Source organism: Heterodontus francisci, chromosome 44 (assembly GCF_036365525.1).
Source record: "Heterodontus francisci isolate sHetFra1 chromosome 44, sHetFra1.hap1, whole genome shotgun sequence".
In the NCBI taxonomy this organism is placed as follows: Eukaryota; Metazoa; Chordata; class Chondrichthyes; order Heterodontiformes; family Heterodontidae; genus Heterodontus; species Heterodontus francisci.
The window spans coordinates 19552684-19561052 of NC_090414.1; positions in this window are offsets into that span (position 1 = coordinate 19552684).

The window sequence follows — 8369 nt, forward strand, 5'->3', positions numbered from 1 at the left end:
GATTTCTGATAAAAATCTTCCAAAAGTCCCTACCACAATAGCTTCCGGGTGTTTTGGTTGGGGGTGGGGGGTGGGGTGGGGGGGATGGTTTTGGACAGGGAGAGGGAAAAATCACAGGATTCATTTTAAGGAACTAGATTTCAATCTTCACCACATGGGGGCAGCCCAACATTGTGTATTGCAACACACTGTAAGATTTAGTTTCAGGAGTCACAGATACCCAGAGAAGGGGGGTCCAGCCCAGAATGTAATTTTAAAATAGTTTATTCAGAAGGAACAGTTTAAATATAATGTTTATTCAGAAGTATCAGTTTAAATATGATGATGCATGAGCTAAATAGACAGAAAAGACATATGACCCATAAGAGATTGAATGATTACTGATCCCAGATCATGCAGTGGGGCAGAAAGGTATCGGCAGTCTCCCCAAAGTCCTCAGTCTTCTTGGGCTAACTGAAGTGTTGGGCAGTAGCCACTTCGGGAAGCTCTCCTTCTGTCCACCTGAGCACCTGTTTATAAACTTTACTTCCAGTGGCTGGTGAGTGTACCATGTCAATCATATTCAAGTTTAATCCCCCCCATTTCCATCCGCAGCCCACGGTGTCATCTCGTAGCTCATCGCCTACTAGAACGTTCTATTTAACCTTTACTCATGGCATCCCACTTTATCAGCTTAGGAATGTCTTGTTTCAGAGCCTGGGCTAGAATCATGTCCTTGGCAGAGATAACAGACCCATGCTGTCCTCCGCCTGCTTGCCATTGGATCTTTCTTAACGGAGAGGGAGAGGCAATCACAATACTATGTCTATTAATTCCATAAAAATTCTATATTATTCTGAAAAGTATCGTTTATTAAAGGTCCCATTTCTTACAACACTCCGTGTGAATAACATGTGACGACCTCAGTACATTAACTTTAAAAGAGATATGAACTTCCCAGTGACCAATTAAAGAACAAAGTGATTATTGACAACGCAGCTGGCAGCTGACGTCATTGGACTGTGCCAATCTGCGCACATGTGCAGATTGGCTCCTTCTCTCTGCGCATGTGCTGCGTTCCGCATTGCCTGGACTGCACATGTGCAGATGACGTCATTGCGTAACGCGGACAGAGAGTGGGGGTGGGGGAAGCGGGGAGAGAGCAGGGGTGGGGGAAGTGGGTAGAGCATGGCCGAAGACCTTGGTGGTCGCGGGTGCGCTCTCCTCCTCCCCCGCCCCCGCTCGCTCCCCCCACACCCCACTCGCTCAATTCACCCCCCGCCCCCGGCCTGCTCGCTCACTCCACCCCCAGGCCCGCTAGCTCACTCCCTACTCCGACCCGCTTGCTCTCTCCCTCTCCGGCCCGCTTGCTCTCTCCCTCTGGCCATTGTATGCTGTCATGTGTTTAGGTTGCCTTCGTGTGAGTATTTGAACAGTGCCATTTTTAGTCCTGGCATTTGTGCATGTGCCACTGCAGCGCCACCTAGTGGTTGCATTGTCAGCAAATGCAGCCAATAATAAATAATAAAATAAAATCATTTTTAAAAAATAAAGAAAGGCCAGTCATGCTCTGTAATTGTTGAACTCGATGTTGAGTCCGCAAGGCTGTAGAGTGCCTAATCGAAAATTGACGTGCTGCTCCTTGAGCTTGCGTTGATATTCGTTGGAACAGTGCAGCAGGTCAAGGATAGAAATGTGGGCATGAGAGCAGTGGGGGGTGTTGAAATGGCAAGCATCCTGAAGCTTGGCTTCATGCTTTCAGATTAAAGCAAACGATTGCTGCTGGACCCTGATTTGTGCCTCGCTGTTTGTCTGATCCTGGTCTTAATCCTAGTCCTGGTCCCGTCCTGAACCTGGTCCTGTTCCTGGTTCTGCTTCTATTCCTGCTCCTGGTTCGATTCCTCCTCGTCCTGATCCTGGATCTGCTCCTGATCTTGCTCCCTATCCCTGCATGAATACACTGATCTAGGCCTCAGAGAGTTGCGCTTTCCCAAGTTACACATTGACACATTTCTGCATTGTTGCCTATCTTGTCACTCTTTCTCTCTCCCCCCCGCTTCCCCCGTGCGGGGAAGAAAGGCGGTGATCGCAGGAGGGAGCGGAGAGCAGAAGTGGGAGGGAGCGGGGAAGCAAAGGCAGAGCAGAGGGGAGGAAGCGGCAAGGCAGGGAGCGAGTGGCCCACAAGTAGGTTGGGGTGTGAAGCATGCAGCGAATGGCCAAGGGGGGAGAAGTGGCGAGGCGGGCAGCAAGTGGCGAGCAGACGTTGCAGTACACAATGATGTTTTCGCACGCATGCACGAATTAGTCCTGGCAGGCCAGGTGTTGATGTAGGCTGCACATGCGCAGCACCATACTGTCAGCAAGGGTCCACTCTGCGCATGTGCGAAGCTGGGAGCGCTCTGATGACATCGGCGCTGGGCTGTATTGTCAGGAGTCACTTTGTTAAAAACAAGGGGTCGCCCATTTAAGACAGAGATGAGAAATGTTTTCCCTCAAAGGGTCGTGAGCCTTCGAAACTCTCTTCCTTAAAAGGCAGTGGAAGCAGAGTCTTTGAATATTTTTAAGGCAGAGGTAGATAGTTTCTTAATAAGCAAGAGGGTGAAAGGTTATTGGGGGTAGGCGAGGGGCAAGTGGCCTACTCATGTTCCTAATTCGTATGTTTCCCAATTTATTTGCAGTCCTCCGCTCCCTGGCTTTCTGATTCCTCTCTCTCTCGTAATCTCACTTTGCTCCGAATTCCTCTCAGTCTCTGATCTGTGTCTGCTGCTCTCCAGCACTCTGCAAGCACTCCTCTGCCACTCCCAGCCGCCGCGGGAACGCACACTACGCAATGCACCATCCGTGCTCAGGAGTCAACTAGTGCCACCCGGAGCCCACTGGCCAGCTTCACCTCAGCTCCTGCACACAGCCCATAACCATCCCTCAATAAACAAGCACAACTCCTCCACTCAGCCACAACCACCTCGCACTGAACTGATTCAGCTCCTCAGCTCAATGCCTGCCCCTGCACCACATCCATATACCACACCCTCAGTACATGGTGCCAGTCCATGTCATAGTGTCATAGAGTCACTTACGGCATAGAAGGAGGCCATTCGACCCATCACATCGATGCTGGCACTCCACGGAGCTATGCTGTCTGTCCCACTCCCCGGCTCGATCCCCGTAGCCCTGCAAGTCTATTTCTCTCAGGTGACCATCCAGCTTCCTCATGAAGTTATTGATTGTCTCTGCTTCCACCACCCTTGTGGGCAGCTACTTCCAGGACATTATCACCCGCTGCACAAAAAAGTGCTTTCTCATATTTGCCCTGCACCATTTGCCCAAAATTTTCAATCGGTGTTCCCTAGTCCTTGTACCATTTGTTTATGGGAACAGTTTTTCCTTGTCTAACTTATTTAATCTTGTACACTTCTATCAAATCTCCCCTCAATCTCCTTTGCTCCAAGGAGAACAAACCCAGCTTTTCCAACCTAACCTTGTAACTAAAATCCTCCATCCCTGAACCATTCTGGTAAATCTCTGCACCCTCTCAAGGACCCTCACATCCTTCCTGTAGTGTGGTGCCCAGAACTGGACGCAATACTCCAGTTGAGGCCTAACCAGAGCTTTATAAAGGTTCAGCAAATCTTCCCTGCTTTTGTACTCGGTGCCTCTATTTATGAAGCCCAAGATCCCATATGCTTCACTAACCACTCTCTCAGTATGTCCTGCCACCTTCAAAGATCTATGCTTGTCCCTCTGTTCTTGCACAGTTCTTTAGAACTATGCCATTAAGTATATATTGCCTCTCCCTATTCCTTCTGCCAAAATGCATCACCTCAGACTTGTCAGTGTTAAATTCCATCTCCGCCCATTCTGCTTGTCTATCTATGTCCTGTTACAAGTGGTTTGTATCATCCTCACTGTTTGCCACTCCTCCAAGTTTGGTGTCATCAGCAAATTTTGAGATTCTACTCTGTATTCCAAGATCCAAGTCATTTATATGTATATCAAAAAAGCACTGGTCCTAGCACTGACCATTGGGGAACACCATTGTCTACCATCCTCCAGTCTGAAAAACAACGATTTACTACGACTCACTGTTTTCTGTCTATAAGCCAATTATTTTATCCATTTGAACATTGACCCTCCTATTCCATGCGCTTCAGTTTTCTTAACCAGCCTTTTATGTGGTACCTTATCAAACTCTTTCTTAAAATTCATATAAACAACATCCACTGCATTGCCTTCATTGACCTTTTCTGTTACTTCATCAAAAAGTTCAATTAGGTTTGTCAAGCATGATCTGCTTTTTACAAATCCATGCTGGTTATCCTTAATTAACTCTCTAAGTGTCTGTTGATATTTTCCCTGATTATAGTTTCTAAAACCTTACCCACCACTGATGTTAAATTAACTGGCCTGTAATTGCTAGGACTGTCCTTACACCCCTTCTTGAATAAGGGTGTCACATTTGCCCCCTCCCCAATCCTCTGGCACCTCCCCTGTATCCAGGGAAGATTGGAAGATTATGGCAAGCCCTTCCACTATCTCTATCCCCACTTCCTTTAGCAACTTGGGATGCAAGCCCTAAGCATAGCCAACCTTTTTAGTACCTCCTCCTTCTCAATTTTTATCCTATCCATTGCTTCTACTCTCACTGCTTCTACTGATATATTGTCAGCCTCCATTTCTTCTGTGAAGACTGATACAAAATACTTATTATGTACTTTAGTTTAGTTTAGAGATACAGCACTGAAACAGGCCCTTCAGCCCACCGAGTCTGTGCCGACCATCATCCACCCATTTATACTAATCCTACACTAATTCCAAATTTTAGCCCTACCCTGCACCTCTAAGAACATCCATGAATACCCTCTCTGTCCCAAATAGGCCCCACACCTCCACTTCTACTCGCTTACTATTTACATGCCTGGAGAAGATCTTTGAGTTCCCTTTTATGTTGACTGCCATTCTATTTTCATATTTTCTCTTTGCCAGTCTTATTTTCCTGTTCACCTCTCCTCTCAACCTATTGTATATGACCTGGTTCTCACCTGATAAGTTCACCTGACTTGCATCATACACCCTCTTTTTTTGTTTCATCGTCATCGCTATCTCGCTCGTCAACCAAGGAGCCCTGTTCTTGGTTCCCCTACCTTTCACCCTTGTTGGAAAGTTCCTAGCCTGTACCTGAAGCATCTCTTCCTGCTATCTGCTCTTTTTTATATATGTTTATTCATTTATAGGATGTGGGCATCGCCAGCTAGGCACAACATTTATTGCCCCTCCCTAATTGCCCTTGACAAGGTGGTGGTGAGCCACCTTCTTGAATGTAACTGAATGAGTTGCTCGGCCATTTCAGAGGGCAATTAAGGGTTGACCACATTGCTGTGGTTCTGGAGTCACATGTAGGCCAGACCGAGTAGGGACGGCAGATTTCTCTTCCTAAAGGACATTAGTGAACCAGATGGGTTTTTAATGACAATCCGGCAGTTTAATACAAACATACGAATTGGGAGCAGAAGTCGGCCATTCGGCCCCTCTAGCCTGCTCCGTCATTCATTAAGATCATGGCTGATCTGTTTGTGTCTCGAATTCCACACTCCCATTGACCCCCGATAACCTTTGATTCCTTTGCCTGACAAGAATCTATCTATCTCCGCCTTAAAAATATCCAATGACCTCGCCTCCACCACCTTGTTCCAAAGTCACACAACCCTCAGAGAAAAAAATTTCTCTTCATCTCTGTCCTAAAAGGGTGACCCCTAATTTGAAATCCGTGCCCCCTAGTTCTGGACCTACCCACAAGAGGAAACATCCTTTCCACATCCACCCTGTCAAGACCATTCAGGATCTTATAAACTTCAATCAAGTCTTCTCTCACTCTTCTAAACTACAGTGAAAACAAGCCCAGTCTGTCCAACCTTTCCTCATAAGACAACCTGCTCATTCCAGGTATCAATTTAGTAAACCTCCTCTGAACCACCTCCAACACGTTTACATCCTTCCTTAAATAAGGAGACCAAAACTGCACACAGTATTCGAGTTGTGGTCTCACCTTTATGCCTGTATAACTAAAGCATAACTTCCTTACTCTTATTTTCAATTCCTCTCGTAATAAAGGATAACATTCCATTAGCCTTCTTTATTACTTGCCATACTGCATACTAACTTTTTGTGATGCATGCACTAGAACACCCAGATCCCTCTGCACCTCGGAATTCAGTAGTCATTCTCCATTTAAGTAATACTCTGCTTTTTTATTCTTCCTGCCAAAGTGAACAACTTCACATTTTCCCATATTTATACTCCATCTGCCAGATTTTTGCCCACTCACTCAATGGTCATCAGATTCCAGATTTATTTAATTAGCTGAATTTAAATTCCCCAACTGGAACCCTCTTGTACCATCCTCTAAAAGTCAACTCCTGATAACAGCAATCTCAAACCCAAGATTGATCCACTGGCTGTACCCTTTTTCCTTTCCTAAGGGTGTTGACTCCTTGCTAGATTATGTTTCCGAGGGTACCACTCACTTTTTTCCTAACCTTGCTTCATTACTTTGTCCAAAGATCCTCTTCAGGCATCTTGGTGCGCTTAGAGAGACAGCATCAGTTGTTTTTTAAAAAAAAATATCTGCTGCCTCATACTCAACAATACCTGATTTCAGTTGTTAATCAGAGTCCCATGTGGGGCGCCAATGATTGGTTTCCTGCTACTTTCAGGATTCAATTTAATCCAACCATGGTGTCTTGTCCGTGACTACAACAAACCAACAAGTATATGTTGGTTATAAGCGTAGCAGTTTTATTAAGTATTACTACTTTGCACTGAATATAAATTACTTAACAAAAACAGTAGTCCACAGTCTGTTCCTCAGAAACGTTGCAGTAGCTCTCCACGTGAACGTGGCGCGGACTTTATTGCTCTTTCTTCTGGGTTTTTCACACTGCTTCTCATGTTCAATAGTTATTTTTTTAATACACTTTTTGGCCATCAGACCACTGTGTAATTTGCCCGATGGTTGGTCCAGGTCCTGTGATGTCAGTTACTACCTTACTCTAATTGGGGCTTAATTGATAAAACATTTTGTCAATAATTGAGATAAAAACCTATGAAGAGTTCTGTTCATTACGGTTGTTATCTCCTTGGACAATATCAATTTGTACCGAAATTTATTAATTAAAATTGATTAATTAAAAACCAAGTCATCAAGCTCCACAGACTCTATCCCTTTTTATTGCTCCAGACTCTTATCTGACCAATCTATCCTTCCCCACTCCAATGTATGTGTGCGCGAGAGAGAAAGTTGGAGCTTAGTTTATTATTTTACTTAAGTCAGTTTATGTACAATAAAACTAATCTCTTTGTTAAAGTCAAGAAAATCTGTCCAGTTGGTTCTTTTATGATCATAGCATGTAAATAGTGAAACACTTACTGAATTGACAAATACATTCACTTTTAAAAAGAAATAAACCCTGCTGCGGCCAAACGAGAGGGAACAGAGGGGAGCCCTTTGATTCCTCCTCACCTGATCAGAACATAATATTAACAGAGACGCGAGCACAAAAATCTAGTGCAGCACTGAGACAGTGCTGTACTGCCAGAGGTACAATCTCCTTAACCATCTCAGATCAAAGGAGAACAACCCCAGCCTCAGGTGAGATGTTAAACTGGCCCCATCTGTTAAATGAACTGCATTTCTGGATTACTGCCTAAACCACAGTTTGATCAAGTTTGTTCTTTCATTGTCTGAAGTCTAGATGATCAGGAGAGGTCTCAGTCCATATCCATTGTACTAAATAGAGTAACACAATTGTTGTGTTTTACCCTTGGGCACCATGACATTATTAAATATTGTGCATACAAGGTCACAGTTCAGTGTGTCAGGAATGAGGGATAGTTTATAGATATGGTCCAAGAGACGGAGTGAAAAAGTAATCACTGGGTAAAGCCTGGGAACATGAGAGCTTTGAAGTCTTGGCAATTAATAAGATTTTTTAAAAAAAGAGGCACTACGTATCCTGAATAGAGCGAGGATACACAGAAGAGGAGGGCTATGTGGGTTGATGTATTTGAAGCTGAGGAGGAATGTGACAGGAAAGTTCAGAGGAGCAATGACCATTGTACATTATCAATTGATTTTAAAAAAATCTTTGAGCTCACACTTCCTAAGCAACTTGCTGTTTTCATAATTTTTGGTTACACTTCACATCAACATTTAACATTGAAACTGCCAATGGAAACATTTGGAATGGAATTCCTGTATGTAAACAGTCGCCTGTAAATGCAATTGCAGGCTGTGACCAGTAGGTAGTGCTATTCTGAACTTTGACATGGTGTAAATAAATCTTTCAAATCAGCGATTACGCCTCAGTTGGAATATGATGCCCAATATTGGGCAC